At 45.6% G+C, this 15,274-nt stretch overlaps 1 protein-coding gene across 4 annotated transcripts in view; it reads right to left on the bottom strand.

Moving 5' to 3' along the window:
* The window catches only part of PTPRA (protein tyrosine phosphatase receptor type A), a 151,773-nt gene extending 141,839 nt beyond the window's left edge, over positions 1-9,934 (bottom strand). For 3 of the 4 annotated variants that reach the window (XM_044385739.3, XM_026503145.4, XM_026503147.4), the window contains exon 1: positions 9,651-9,933. The gene's annotated coding sequence lies outside the window, so the exon portion shown is untranslated. Of the gene's footprint in view, positions 1-9,650 lie in introns of all 4 variants that reach the window. The other variant, XM_057312632.1, reaches the window with a different exon arrangement.
* Positions 9,935-15,274: the final 5,340 nt, after the last annotated feature.

Here is a 15,274-nt window from a genome sequence, read left to right as displayed (position 1 = left end):
TGTGGGGCTTAAACTCACGACCCCAAGATCAAGATTCAGACACTCCCGAATGAGACAGCCAGGCGCCCCTCATAAATATCTTTTTACAGTTGGTTTGTATGAAACAGAATCTAAACAAGGTCTACGTATTAATTACACTGAGTGAATAGGTCTCTAGTCTTTTCTAATCTGTAATAATCCCTCCAATTTTTTGCATTTATGTGAAGCAACTGGGTTGGTTCTTCTACAGAATTTCTCACATTATGATTTTCTAACTACATTCTGTAAACATAGTTAGATCCAGAAGTTTAATTAAGACTCAGGTTTGATTTTGTAGGGGAGACAGTATTTCATGAATGGTGTTATATTTTTTCCTATTGTACCACACTAAAGGAATATAAGGTTTGGTTGTATCCACTTTGGAGATAACATAATTGATCAGAAGATTGTCAGCCTGATCCTTCTATTATTATAGAGTTCTCTAATGGCTTTAACAACCACTCATGATCAATGTCTAGGTCCTTTATTTCATTAGATCACCCAGATTTTTTTTTAGAAATACATTTGGAGATTTTTATCAGGTAACAAATTTATGTTTCCAAGTTTTTCATGTGTAAAATTATGAGAGTTTTTATAGGTGTAACAAAATAGCAATGAGATCATGAGTCATCAGGGAAATGCAAATCAAAACCACAATGAGATACCACTTCACACCCACTAAGACAGCTACAATGAAAAAGACAGAGGGGGCTAGGGCACCTGGGTGGCGCAGTCATTAAGCGTCTGCCTTTGGCTCAGGGCGTGATCCTGGCGTTCTGGGATCGAGCCCCACATCAGGCTCCTGTGCTAGGAGCCTGCTTCTTCCTCTCCCACTCCCCCTGCTTGTGTTCCCTCTCTCGCTGGCTGTCTCTGTCAAATAAATAAAACAAAATCTTTAAAAAAAAAAAAAAAAAAAAAGACAGAGGGGGCGCTTGGCTGACTCAGATGGCGGACCCCACCGCTCTTGATCTTGGGGTTGTGAGTTCCAGCCACGCGACTCTTGATCTTCGGGTTTTGAGTTCCAGCCCCACACTGGCGTGGAGACTACTTAAAAAAAAAAAAAAGAGAGTAACAAGTGTTGCTGATGATATGGAGAAACTGGAGCCTTCGTGCATTGCTGCTGGGAACTGTAAAATGGTGCAGCTGCTTTAGAAAAGTTTTGGCAGCTCCTCTACAAGTTAAACAGTTATCACCATTTAACCCAGCAATTCCACTCCTAGATATATACCCAAGAGAAATGAAAAGATATGTCCACACAGAAACATCTACATGTTCATAACGAAATTCACAAGAGGCAAAAAGGGGAAACAACCCAAATGTTCACTGATTAATGGATAACAAAACTGGTATATTCATACAATGGAACATTATATTATTGAGCTACAAAAAGCAATGAATTACTGATACATGCCACACATGGATGAACCCCAAAAACATTACGCTAAGTAAAAGTCACACATTGAAGGATTCCATTTATATGATGTGTCCAGAACAGGCACATCCATAGACAGAAAGATAACTGACTGCCAGAGGCTAGGGGAAGGGCTGAATGGAGAATGAAGCTAATGGGTGCAGAATTTCTTCTTGGGATAACGAAAATGTTCGGAAATTAGATGGTGATGATGACTGCACAACTTCAAGAATATACTAAAAACCACTGAACAGTACATTTTAAAAGGGTGTATTTAAGATTTATTCATTTGAGAGAGACAGAGAGTGAGCACACTCACACGGCGGGGGCGGGGGGGGGGGGGGCCTCAATCTCATGACCCTGAGGTCATGAACTGAGCAGAAACCAAGAGTCAGACACTTAACCAACTGAGCCACCCAGGCGCCCCTAAAACGGTGACTTTATGATACGTAAACTATATTTCAATAAAGCTATTTTTTAATCACTAGGAAAAGGCTATTGCATAGCACATTTCTTTATAAGAAAAAAAGCAGTTATTTTTCAGTCACTGTTAAAATAACAACTTTACTTGAGACAGATTAAGGATATTAGTTTTTCAAATAATATTTGCCAAGGAGCACATACAGAAAAAGTCAAATTTTTTGTAAAAGAAAAATGCAAAAAAAGAAAGTGAAATGCATAACATCAATTTTACTACAAGATAGCCAACATATGATAACCTGCCTCAATAATCATTAAGTGGCAGTGAATGAATTTCATCCTTTTATTCGGTCAAAGCAGCTGTCTGTCAATAGTTTACATTTAGACAATGATTTAACATAGCAATGTTACTAAGGCAGTCATTTACTATTAAGAAAATGTCTTCTCCAGTACAACCTTCCTCCAGTAGCTCACAAAAGATGTGATTTTGGGGGAATTTAGTTATTAAAAGAAAATCTAGCAAATACTAACACATGATAGAAGCTTCTATACTTTTATAACTACATATATATAGCAAACCTCCCACACTGCAAAATTTGTCCCAATATTGTTCAAATCTTCAGCAACATTTTCTATTCATTGTACAAGAGTATTTGCTGAAAAAGGAATGCATTTTGGTTTCTTGACATATTGTTTTCCAGTCTTTTTTAAAGCAAGCCTTTTAGGGGGTGGGGTGCAACAGGAAGAACCTGTCAATGGTATGTGCCTTTCTGTCTTTCATAAGAACAAGAAACCTCAAAATATATACTTTAATCACTGGGTTAGTAAAATTATGTACAGCATCTGACTGAATAGCCTATGACTTTAAACATCACTGGAAAGAGAAAAATGCAGAGGTTCTCTTTATGCTCCATATGCTTAGTTTTCAAATGTCCTGGTACTAATGACAGCCTTGTATTTTATGATTTTATATCACAAGGTTCTACTTACTCTTAAAATAAGATTCCTAATAATGACCAAGGATGTAAATGCATGTTTCAAATAGGCTTCCTGATACTTTCTAATGTAATAAAAGCTGACCTATTTAAACTGATTTAATTGCTCAGCGACAGTTTGTAATAGGAGTTGAACAAGGGTCAGCTCTGCCGTTGTTTGCTTCTGCTTGCATTATTAGGATTTTCTTCAGTCACTGGTTTCTTTGCAGAAATTGTTTTAAGCCACTTGTCCATTTTGTGAAGGTTAGTTTAATTAAAAAAAAAACACTAGGTAATATAAACTGTTATCAATGTTGCAATACACTGAAAGGAAATCTATGACTATGGCTGTGCTTGCTCACTGCAGAACTCCCTTCTCTTCCTTCAGGACACCCAAAGTTCTACAGATAACACAGTGCACTGACTTACAGACCCAAGAAGATGCAGTGACAATCCCTAAATTTAATGTTTTACCATTTTTTAGATAAAAATAATAAAAAGCTCTAAAATTTCCCCCAGCATCCCAGTGAGTCATCTTATCTACCTCACTTTGAAAACTACCGCTCTAGATTGCAGGCATAGTGAACTTTTTACAACTGCAAATCAGATCAGTTCACTCTCCTCCTTATCATCCTATAATGGCTTAGCTCTGCCTTCAGGATGAAGTCCAAAATCCCAGCATGTTACATAGGGCCCTCAATTCTGGCTCCTGCATCTCTCTAGTCCAGTGGTTCTCAACCCTGGATGCATATGGGAAACACTTGGGGACTTAAAAATATTTATACATTCTCAGGTCCCACCCTAGACCAATTAAATCAAAATACCTGGGGGGTGGGGTATTTGCATCCCTGATTTTTTAAGTTTCCCAGGTGAATCTAAAGTGCAGTCAGCGTGAAGAACTACCCCTCTTAATCACCAACGTCTCAATTAGGCCTTGTTACTCCAAATGTGATCCACCCACCAGCAGCATCTGCCTCACCAGGGAGCTGGTTAGTAATGCAGAATCCCAAGTCCCACCCCAGACATACTGAATCAGGACTTGGCATTTTAACAAGGTCTCCAGATGGTTCATGTGAACATTCAAGTTAGAGAAGCAATGCCCTAAGGTACCAAACCCCTTCCCAGCTCAGGGCCTTCATAAGTATTGTCTAATACTGAACCTCTCTGGCATTAGCCCACAAATGGGAAAGGATAGACATCACATCCATGCTACTCTGGGATATCCCCAGCTTCTGGCACAATGTCTACTATTTTCAGTTGAACAGCATCTAGTCTCACGTTTCATATCTGTATGATCTTATCCTAAATTTCCAAAACATTTCTGACCTATTAACCATGTCTTTCTTCAAAAATAAGTTGCCTTTAGATACATAACTGTTGGATACTATAAATTAAGCCTAATTCCAAGTACCAGTATATTTCAGTTGAATTAATAAAATCAAGTATTAGGTTGTGTTTGTAATAGCATTGGCTGGACTGTCAGGCAACAGGGCCACATAAATTGTTGATGGTATTATAATTTAGTTCAACCTTTCCAGATAGCGATTTGGAACCGCAACTGTAACCTGACTCAGTGAACCCATTTTAGGGGCAAGAGTCCAAGAAAATAATCCAAAAGAAGTATTTGAGCAAGGGTGCTCAAAAGTACCATTTATGGGGCACCTAGCTGGCTCAGTCAGTAGAGCATGCAACTCTTGATCTCAGGGTTGTGAGTTCAAGCCCCACGGTAGATACAGAGATTACTTAAAAATACTTTTTTTTTTTTATTTTTTTAAGGTGGTGGCGGGGTGGGGGGGGGAGCTTGTGCAGAGGAAGAGAGAGAATCTTAAGCAGGTTCCACTCCCACCATGTGAGCCTGACACAGGGCTTGATCCCCAACCCTGGTGCCCCAGTATCTTTTTTTTTTTTTTTAAGGTTTTATTTTGGGGGGTGGGCACCTGGGTGGCTCAGTCGGTTAAGCGCCTGACTCTTGGTTTCAGCTCAGGTCATGATCTCATGGGTGGACCAAGCCCTCCCTCTCCCTCTGCCCCTTCCCCCGTCCCTGCTCATGCCAGTACATGCTCACTCTCTCTCCCAAATAAATCTTAACAAAAAAATATAATAGTAAAAAGGATAAAATAAAGGAAAAAATTTAAAAGATTGCACAAACTAGTTATCAATGCACAGATTACTATTCTGTGATTTAAATGAGAAACATAAATGAGTAAATAAAAAATATGTTATTCAAGAATACAACAATCATATCCTGTATATACTGATTATAAATATTTTTTAAAAAAGTATGCCTGTATACTGACACAAACAGATGTGAATTTAAAGTAAATATAGGGGGGCGCCTGGGGGGCGCAGTTGTTAAGCATCTGCCTTTGGCTCAGAGCGTGATCCCTGCGTTCTGGGATCGAGCCCCACATCAGGCTTCTCCGCTAGGAGCCTGCTTCTTCCTCTCCGATTCCCCCTGCTTGTGTTCTGTCAAAATAAATAAATAAAATCTTTAAAAAATAATAAAATAAAGTAAATATAGGGGCACCTGCCTGGCTCAGTTGGTAGAGCATGTGACTCTCAATCTCAAGGTCTGCGAGTTCAAGCCCCACCTTGGGTGTGGAGCCTACTTAAAAATAAATAAATATAGTTTGGACAGGAGGATGGGCTAAATAGGTGAGAGGGATTAGGGAGTACACTTGTGATGTATGGAATCACTATACTGTACACCTGAAACTATTGTAACATTGTATGTCAACTGGTATTAAAACTTTAAAAATAAAGCAAATATAGTTTTACACTTAGTAAACTCTCTTTTCTATAGAGAATATATATACATATATCTATGTATATATATATATATATTTTTTTTTAAAGTAAACTCTACACCTAACGTGGGACTTGAACTCATGACCCAAGATCAAGGATTTCACGCTTTACTGACTGAGCCACCCAACTGTCCCTACAGAGAATATATGAAAACAAATTCTGGGGCACCTGGTGGCTCCAATGGTTAAGCATTAGACTCTCGGTTTTAGCTCAGGTCATGGTCTCAGGGTCATGAGATCGAGCCCCATGTCAGGCTCCACGATCAGCATGGAGTCTGCTTGAGAGTCTCTCTCCCTCTCCCTCTGCCCCGTGTGCTTGCATTCTCTTTCTCTAAAATAAGTAAATCTTTTTACAAAATAAATACGTAAAAATAAAACATATTTTAATGCTGGGTTATTTATGGGTTTGCTGTTCAGTTTTATTAAGTTAGTGTTATATAGTGCTATTTTTGTTGTACTCAGACTCACTAAAAAGACATTTCTTCAGCTCTGGTATTTGGGAACATTTATTAGTTACTGCATTAGAAGTAGAAAGACAAGATCTGTATTTGGCCAGCTTCCTGCTTATAACTCATATTCAAACTTCACCTGCATCTCTTTTTCCACATGAAGGTGGAGAAAAATAATGCAACAATGTTTACAGATCGACTGAGTGCCTCCAATGAAAAGTGCTGGGCAAATACAAATATCAGAACTGCTTAAAAAACAACCACTACCCACACGGATAAGTCACACAAGTCACTTATCCTTCTGAACCTAATGTCTCCCTTTGTAAACTGAAAGAAATCAGTTAAAATCACATGAGAGGAGATTAGGTGAGGGAAAAGTAGGCGTATGATATCTGAAAAAGCATCCCAGGCAATCCTGATGTACGCTCTGATGATGATCCACTGAGTCCCATTCACATTTTTTGGGAGGAGAATGATCAAGTTAGTACAAACACCTTTTTTTTTTTTTAAGTTAGTACAAACACCTTGAAAGGGTGGTGATTTGGCTATATGTCTGAAAATTTTAAATGCACATATATCCTTTAACCCAGTAATTCCATTTTTAGAAATATATTGTTCAGTTAACTTTACACATGAGCTCCTTACAAAGTACTATGTACAAAAACATCCATCTTAACACTGTAATAGAAAAACTTAAATGTGGTTTAACCTGAAGACTAATTACAAATTACAGCGCAACCACACAATGAAAAAAGTAAAAAATGTCAAAAGAAAGAATTAACAGCTTTATATCTACTAATATGGAATGATTTCCTAAATACATTAAAAAGGAAAAAGGTGTGACTGATATGTACCATGCGGGGAGGAATATGGATAGGTAGACACATGTTTATAAAGAAACAGTGTTTATGTAAGGCCACAGAAACTGGAAACTTCAGTCATCTCTGGAGAGTTCAGGGTAGGAGGGAGACTTATTTTCCTCTATGTTCCCTTTTATACTGCTGGAGTGTTTTCTCCTCTTCTTCTTCTTCTTTTTTTTTTTTTTTTTCTTTTCTTTTCTGCTGGAGTGTTTTCTCACATGTATTTATCTTTTCCTAAAACTGAGGATTCTCTCTAGGCCTCCCTCTGAGTCTAAGAGGCTATGATTCCACCCCTGCAGGGCCTGAGCATTGCCTCCAAATTGCAGGGGCATCAGCTTCTGGTCCCACACTGCCCCGAAATGACCTTTCCAAAGTTTACTCAGCCCAGAGTCCCTGACTTTAAAATCATCCAGTGGCTCTCCACTGCCCAAACTCGAGACAGCCCTGCAAACTCACCCTAATTTCATCTCCCACCCTTCTCCCCTCTACCCAATCCAGTTGTTTTAATCTCTCCCTGTTCCCCAAGGACAATGGACTCCTTCCACCTCCAAGACCTCACGTGCTGCTCCTTCTTTCCTATATCCTATCTAGTCTACCACACACAAACTCGTATGCAACCTCCGTGACCCAAAGGCCCCCTCCCAGGAAAGGAATGCTCTCTATACAGCCTGACAGATGTTCTGCAACTAGACTGCCAAGATTCAAATCCTGAATATTCCCTCATGTGCCCCCTATATGGCCTCGGTTTCCACCCTTGTCAAACAGGAAAAAGCCCCTACTTGACTGTTGAAAGGATTAAATAAGATAATTCATGGAATGAATTTATTACACAGTCTCTCACAAGGCAAATAAAAGACAATAGATATTATCATTATCACATTCTCAGAGCACTTGTGAGGTATTTGTATCCACCTGCCCTGCATTAGACTGTGAGCTCCTAAAAGGTAAAGATTGGACTTCCTTGCTTTAATTTTGTATCCCAAGCACTTCACCTGGCAAATAGAAGGCACATGAACGCCTTTACTTAAAAGACATGATTAGCCTTTCCGGGTTCTGAATTTCATCCAGATGGTAAACAAGTGGCTCAAAGGTACCCAGTAAACAACCTCCTGGATCCCACATGCTTTAGAATGCATATATTATTAGCCAGGCCGCTTGGGGCAGGCAGAGGTGAAAAGAGACCATGGGGGCTTTGAGCTTTCAGAGACAGTCAAGCAGACTGGAGACCATCGTGATAGGAGACCTGCCGGTTCCTGCCTGCTAACTACTTATGGGGACTGGGTGAGATGGACACTGGGAGATGGGCAATCTGAGATACTAAACATCCAAGATGTGCCAAAGACTCTGCAAGCAGGCCTTCAGGAAACACTCAGCAAAAGATTCTCTTAGCAAGTGGGTACCTGGAAGTAAACAGACAAGAGACATACAGGGGAAGAGATGGGATACGACCTACAAGACAACAGATAGGAAGAATCCTCTTAGCATGGGAAATGGAAAGGTAAACAAGACACAGCTCCTGGCCTCAAGAAGCTTCTCAGATGAGAAGGTCTTTAAAGACAGAGCTAGAGCTTCGCAGATAATGGCAGGGGAGGAAAGAGCAAAGGCATGTGAAGAGGCAGTCAAGCAGTTCCAAATGGCTGGGGATGAGGGAAAGGAGAATCGAAGGATTAAGCTAAAAGTAAATTGAGGCAAGATCATCCAGGGCCTTGTATGACTTGATAAGACATTTTGGGCTTCATTCATCCCACGGGAAAAGGAGAGCCAGGAGTTTTTAAGTAAACAAGTGACAGCATCAGATCTGTGTTTTTTGAAGGAGTGGCCAGGCAGGAAGATGTTCGCCCATCTTCCACCCTCAGTTCTCTCCTCGCCCACCATCTTCTGGTTCTAGGCTGCCTTAACAGCAAGCAGGTGGCAAATGAAGACATCTCCTGGGAGATGTGACTGGTTCTAGAGCACAAATCCCTACCCTGGGTAAAGGTTTCTGAAGGCATTTACCTGCCTAGGGAGGTCTTGAACATTTCTCTTTTCCAGTCTTACAAACATCATCACTGAGCTCAAAACAAACAAACAAACAAAAACCCTCAGCCCTGCCATTATTATTTTTATCTTCAGGAAATACAATTAGGAACGAATTTTCCAAAAAACAATATTCTTTATTTTATTTACCAAAAGTAAAAAGTAAGGGGATCTGCATTCCCAACTGGCTCATTTTGATTTCTGGGCAGCTCTGAGCCCCTATTTCCCTTCTTAGGCAGCCTCGACAGTTGGGAGTGGGCGGAAAAGAGAGGGACCTGGGCCAGGGGCCGGGGGCGGGGGGGGGGTTAAGGCAAAGAAAAGTTGGTCTCCGCAAGAGCAAATTTTCTCATGCCAGGAGTGCTCTTCTTTCTTTCCATTAAATGGACCCAAGCAAATTCTGTTCTGTTTCAAGTTTCTTCTCTCAGAATGAACTATGGCAGCGCCCTGGCCTGGCCCCAAGAGGACGCACGCAAAGTTACCGGGCAGTCGAGAGGGGTCGGCGCCCTGTCCGGCACGTTTCCGGGGACCCCCCCTACGGACAGCGCAAGGACGCGGGGTCCGACTGGAGCCGCCTGATGGGTTCTGCCCGGAAAAGAGGGCCTGGGGCTCCGGCCGGTGACCCCTCCCACCCGCGCCCGGGAGCCGCCCCCCCTTGCGGAGCCCACCCGGGAGGCGGCGGGGCCGCGAGCACTCACCGAGTCCGGCGCTGGGCGGGACCGCTGGGAACGAGGACGGCGGCTCCGCCTCGGCTCCGCGGCGGCGTCTCGGCCCGCCACACGCCCTCAGGGCCGCCGCCCGGCCCGCGGCTCGGAGCTCCGCGGCGGCGGCGGCGGCCTCGCCTCCATGGCGAGGGGAAGCGGCTGAGGGGCGACTGGGCGGGCGGCGGTGATGGCGGCCGCGGCCCGGGGTCCGAGCTGGATGGCGCGCGCGCGTCTCTGTCAGCGCCGCACTCGCCGCAGCCTCGCTCCCGACCCGGCCTTGGCTGTAAGGTGCGTCCTCATTGGCGGTTCAGAGACGGGCGCTGGTTGGCCCACACCGAAAGGGCGTCTCCCGGCCCTCGCGGGCTCCGCCCTTGCGCGCCTCCGAGCGCTCGTTCGCACGCTCGCCTGGGGCGCTGAGCCGCGTCTCACGGTCTCTTAGGCTGAGGAGCTGCCTGGGAGGTGGGCCTGCGCCCGGCAAGCCCCGGAACCTTGGGCAAGCGAGACCCGGGAGCACTGACCACGCGTACACCAACGCCTTCCGCCTCTCTACAGTCCCAGACTCCTGGACGTGGGCCTTCTTCCCAGTTTACAGATGAGGAAACTGAGGCCAAAAACGAATTGCACCAGTGTCTAGAGACCAGGACCGCCTAGAGCTCAAAAGCTGTCTTTCCACCCCTCTCTCCAAATGTATTCCATTCCGCTCCCCGCCCCCCCCCCCCCGATTGCTGCAAGGTATTCAAAGGACGTACGTAGGCTCTCTTGGGAAGAGGAACCTGCGAAGCCCCTAGAACGGACCTCCCCTAGAACGGACCTGGCACCGTAGGTATCGTCTTAAGTCAAGTCAGCTCACGCCATCCCCACCCAAGCCCCAGGGAAATCTCTCCCGCTTTCTAGATGCGCGTACCGAGGCCTGGCTTCCCACCGAGCCGAGTAGAAATACGACACATGGTGCTCTGCGGTGGGGGTGTTGTTTGCGATAGGATAGGGGGGAGGGGAGGTTCAAAACGCGGAAAGGACTGGAGATGCGTCCGGTCCCTGGCGCCGGGGTCGGGGTTGGGCGCGGACCTCTTCCCCAGGGCTCCCTGCCCCTCGTGTGGAGCCCGAAAGCTATCCGTACGTCTGTCCGGCAGCTGCAGGTTCGCAGGATACCGGCCGTGGGCGTCCGTGGCTGAAGGCCGGTTACACGGTCATGGTGGGTGGCGGGTGACACACTCTCCTGGTTGTGGCCCCCACACGCGGTCCCCCGGACGCTCAGGGCGGGTGGTTGGGCGTGCAGACTGGAGACAGATTGCACAGCAGTGTGCAAGCAGAGCCTGCTAGGGGAGCCTCAATCCCGGACGCCTTGTCTGCGCCGCCTGCGGAGGGTGGCGCGCCCCAGGCGAAGAGTCAGTGGCCGGCGGCAACTCTTCTTCATGACAAGGGGTGCCGTGCAGAAGGACCACATCGGCAACTATTTCCTCCGGGTTGGTGCCCCTATCACCTTCAGTCTCCACCACCGCCTGCGGTGGGGGCGCCATTTAGGACTCAATGCACTCTCCCTTCTCATTTGTGGAATAAATGAGTGTGTGCTGACCTGAGCCAAGGCCTGGAAATACAGGCAGCGGTGGGCCTCTCTCAGGCTGGCCCCTCCCAGGCAGGGAAGTTCCTTCTCTAGCTGGAGTTGTGTCTCTTGCTCTCAGCAGCGCCAGAGGGGTCAAATCCCAGGGGCCTCTGCCGGATAAACACCCTAGCCCAGAGGCCACATGCCCAGTCTCTTGTTAGACCCCAAGGGCAGCCAGTGAGGGCAGGTTCTTCCACACGTTTCCCAGATAGTTCCAACTCAATCTGTCTGCACACCAAAAGGAAAACGGAAAAGCCTGAACTCAAAGCGTTTAGGGACCCTGAAGAAAAATGACTATGTGCAGGAGGTACCTGGGTACCTAGGGTAGCAGTGGCACCTTAAGACCAAACTCCACCAGCTAGTTTTATTTACATCTGCCCTATTATCTCTTAGTATGCTTCTTTTGGTTGATTTCTTTCTTTATAGTTTTACTTGCAATACCATAAAAAGGTTTGACATGCTACTTACATGCTCTAACATATGTGAAAATAACTATTAAGATAAAAAGTGTTGGGGCACCTGGCTGGCTCAGTGGGTAGAGCGTAGGACACCTGATCTCAGGGGGGGTGAGTCTGAGCCCCATGCTGGGGGTAGAGTTTACTTAAGAAATAATATAAAAAGTGTTCATTCTCAAGATCATCTGAAAGGCGCACACACACACACACACACACACCCCGTGTGCACATGCACACATGATGTGGCCACACTTGGGAGAACACTGCAGGTTGGGTGTGGGAGTCAGAGAGCCCTGGGGTTCAAGCCATTGGCTGGGTGACCTAAATCTCCCTCTGCTACTCTTCCTGGAACCTCCCAGTCTCTGGACTGAGAATTAGAAGCATGTACAGCTTGGCAAGTAACCCATTCTCAGGAAATGCAGTTCCTTCCCTTCATGAGACAGAGGCACTGTGGTCAGAACATTTGTGGTGTGTGTATAGAGGTGAGAGAACCTCAGACCTAGGAGAAGCAGGGTCTTGGGTACCCCATCCTGGAGCCTCTGGGAAGGAGAGTTCAGCTCGGTAACCAGTTTACAGTGGGAGAGAACAGAGTCCCATCCCCGTCTGCTCATGTGTAGAGGGCTGCCCAGACTCTCCACCCCACCCCACCAGATGCCCAGGGTTTCCACACTTTTGCCCCATCACCACAGGGCAAAAGGGCTGTCTTTGAAGAGGACAGGATAAGAGAGGAAGACCCAGAGAGGGAGGGGAGGCGGGCTTCCTGTACTCAGGCCCACCCACATGAGAGGCTAACGCCCTGCTCCCATTCCTGTTTTAGGTTCAGCTCCCTGGAGCATATACCTACAGGTAGGCATTTGTGAGTCACGCCACAGGTGCCCCAAGGAGTCACAGAGTTCACGAGAAAAGGACTGGACTGAAGAGCTGGAGGATGAGGGTAAAGGACTCCCATTTCATTAGGTAAATCACTTCCCCTCTCTTGGCCTCCTTTGTCCATCTAGTAAATGGAACAATGAATCATTCGCTCAACAAATAGTACAAACCATGTGCTGGACACAGCAGGGAACAAGACAGAAAAGGTCGCTGCTCTCAGGAATTTACATTCTGGATGGGGAGACAGACAATAAACAAACAAGTAAAAAGAAAATTTCCTAAATGCTGTAATGAAAATAAATCAAGACAGTAAGAAAGTTGGAGTAAATGAGAGCCAAGTGCCTTTCCAGGCCACCGTTCTATTTCCAAGGGTCATTTGCTGGAGCTTTGTACCTAAAACAGATTGCAGCCCCCTTTTACTGACTCTCACTCCAGGGCTGTTATTGATATCCTAAACTAGAAGAAACGTTCCCAAATTTTCTGCCCCCAGGCCCAAAACCCTTGTCCTTGGCTCTAGTCACTGAAATTCTGAAGTAGTTAGAGGGAAGTGCAGAGGACTGCAACTTAGTTTGAAGTGCATCAAAAATAAGGTGGTTAAGGAAGATGGATAGAGGGATGGAGAGGAGTGTGATAAAGTAAGTATAGTAAAATGCTAATGGCAGAATCCAGGTGGTGGGTATACAGGTGTTCACTGTAAAATTCTTTCAACTTAACTGTTTGAAAGTTTTCGTGATAAAATGTTGCGGGGAAAATTGGGGTTTAACTTTACAAAAAAGTACACCAAACTGCCTTTAATTTTCAGACAGCTCTCCCATTGGACAATTCTGGTGCTTCTCCACCTGCATACACACTTTTTATGAAGTTGTAATCACTTAACTTGTAGGTCATCATTTTTTCTCACGTATTTCTAAAACTTCCTACGTCCAGTGCTTAATGTTTGCACACACATGGGGCATATGACTTTGGGGGTGCAGACTTTTTATTGTATACAATCTCAAAGCAGTGCTCAGGCCCCCTTTCCATAGAGGGCACATTGGGTTGTATAGTCCCAACCCTTTTTCACTGAGAACAGCTAGAAAAACTGGAGATAACATTTTTAAAAGGCATCAAAGAGCTGCCTGGGCAGTGAGGAGTTGTGAAACTAAGGTTGGGGAGGAAAAGAGCCCCAAACTACGAGCCTAGTATTGGAATCTCTCTTCCTCTCCCTGGAGGTCTTCTGAGATAGAAGGCTGGTGGGCTGTGCCTATCTGTGATTCCAAAAACTGGCCACACTGCCAATTCTACACACTCTTCCAGAGCCTGACCTCTCCCCTACCAAGAGATGGAGTTGATCTCCCCTTGAAGTGGGGTGGGACTGCCCTGACCAACAGAATGTGACAGGTATTGAGTGGCCCTGTGCGACTTCCAAAGCTAGATTAGGGAAGGCAGTACAGCTCTGCCTGGTTCTCTTGGGATGCTGCCCTTGGAAACTGGCCGCCATGCTGTGAGCTCTGCGGGGTTGTAGCTGTCCTGGCTGACAGCCCCAGCTAAGGTTCCAGTCAACAACTAGCTTCAGCTGCGAGACTTGTGAGTTGCCAATCCTTCAGATGATTTCTGCCCCCAGCTATCAAGTCACCCCCCCACCTTTGAGTCTTCTAGCTGATATCCCAAATATTGTGGAGCAGAAACAAACCACCATTTTATACTGTCCAGATTCTTGACCATGTAGTAAGAGGTGAGCATAATAAATGGCAGTTTTACAATGTGATGTATATCCCCTTGGAAGATATTCAAAGTTTCAAATGCAAAGTTACAAAGCAGGTGAGGAAGAAGAAAAAGAAACAGCTTAACAGGCCCTTAGCCTCTCTTTTCAAGCACTCATTTCAAGTCAACTCTAGAGGCATTAAGAGGGGAAAGCCACAAGCTCCAGGGAGGCCTGCCCTCCCTCTGGGCTTTGGTTTCCTCCTTTGTCCTCCTTCTAGACTAAGGGCGCAATAAGAGGAAAAGGAAATGCCCTCAGTGTTGGGTGGGGGCACTGGGCCATGAAGTTCACGTAACCAGAGCGTACGCTGAAGGCCAGAGACGGGGTCTGCAGGGCCAAGAAGGCACTGCTGCTGACGGGGGATGGAGCCTCTGTTCGGGGTCAGGTAGAGCCAGGGGTCTCTAGTTTGTAGCTCTTTCTTGGCAGAACTGAGATGTTCCACCCTCCTTTTCTCTTCAGCCCCGAGACCACGCGGGAGTTGCTCACCACTATTAGGTGGGTGTGGTCTGTGAAGGTTCCTCCTCTAACCCTCCAACACGCTGGCCACACACTCACTGGTCCTCCGACCCTTACTGTAGTGTGAACGGGGGCCTTGCGTCAGGCTCCTCCGCTCAGAGGGCCCGATTTCAGTCATCTATCTTCTGTCACAAGAGCTGAGAAGAAGCTCTAAGACCCCCAAAAGTACAAACGGGTTTCAAATCCCAGTTTTGCCACATACTCACTTCATACCATACCTCCTCAGTCCTCAATCTCCTCTTCTGTAAAATGGGGTGATGTTATCTGTTCACAGGGCTGTCGTCTTGTGGAATAAATAAAATAGCAATGGTGAAGTGTTCAGCATGGTTCTTATGTGTATGTGTATAATGCTTTTCAGATTGGCTCTTGATGGGCTGCTGCTTGAGTTTTGCACAGCCTCCCATAATCTCCCTAGGGGCTGTGAGCTTAGTTACAG

The sequence above is a fragment of the Ursus arctos genome, unplaced genomic scaffold, assembly GCF_023065955.2.
Source record: "Ursus arctos isolate Adak ecotype North America unplaced genomic scaffold, UrsArc2.0 scaffold_16, whole genome shotgun sequence".
NCBI classification, from domain to species: domain Eukaryota; kingdom Metazoa; phylum Chordata; class Mammalia; order Carnivora; family Ursidae; genus Ursus; species Ursus arctos.
This window is presented reverse-complemented; position numbering and strand designations above follow the sequence as displayed.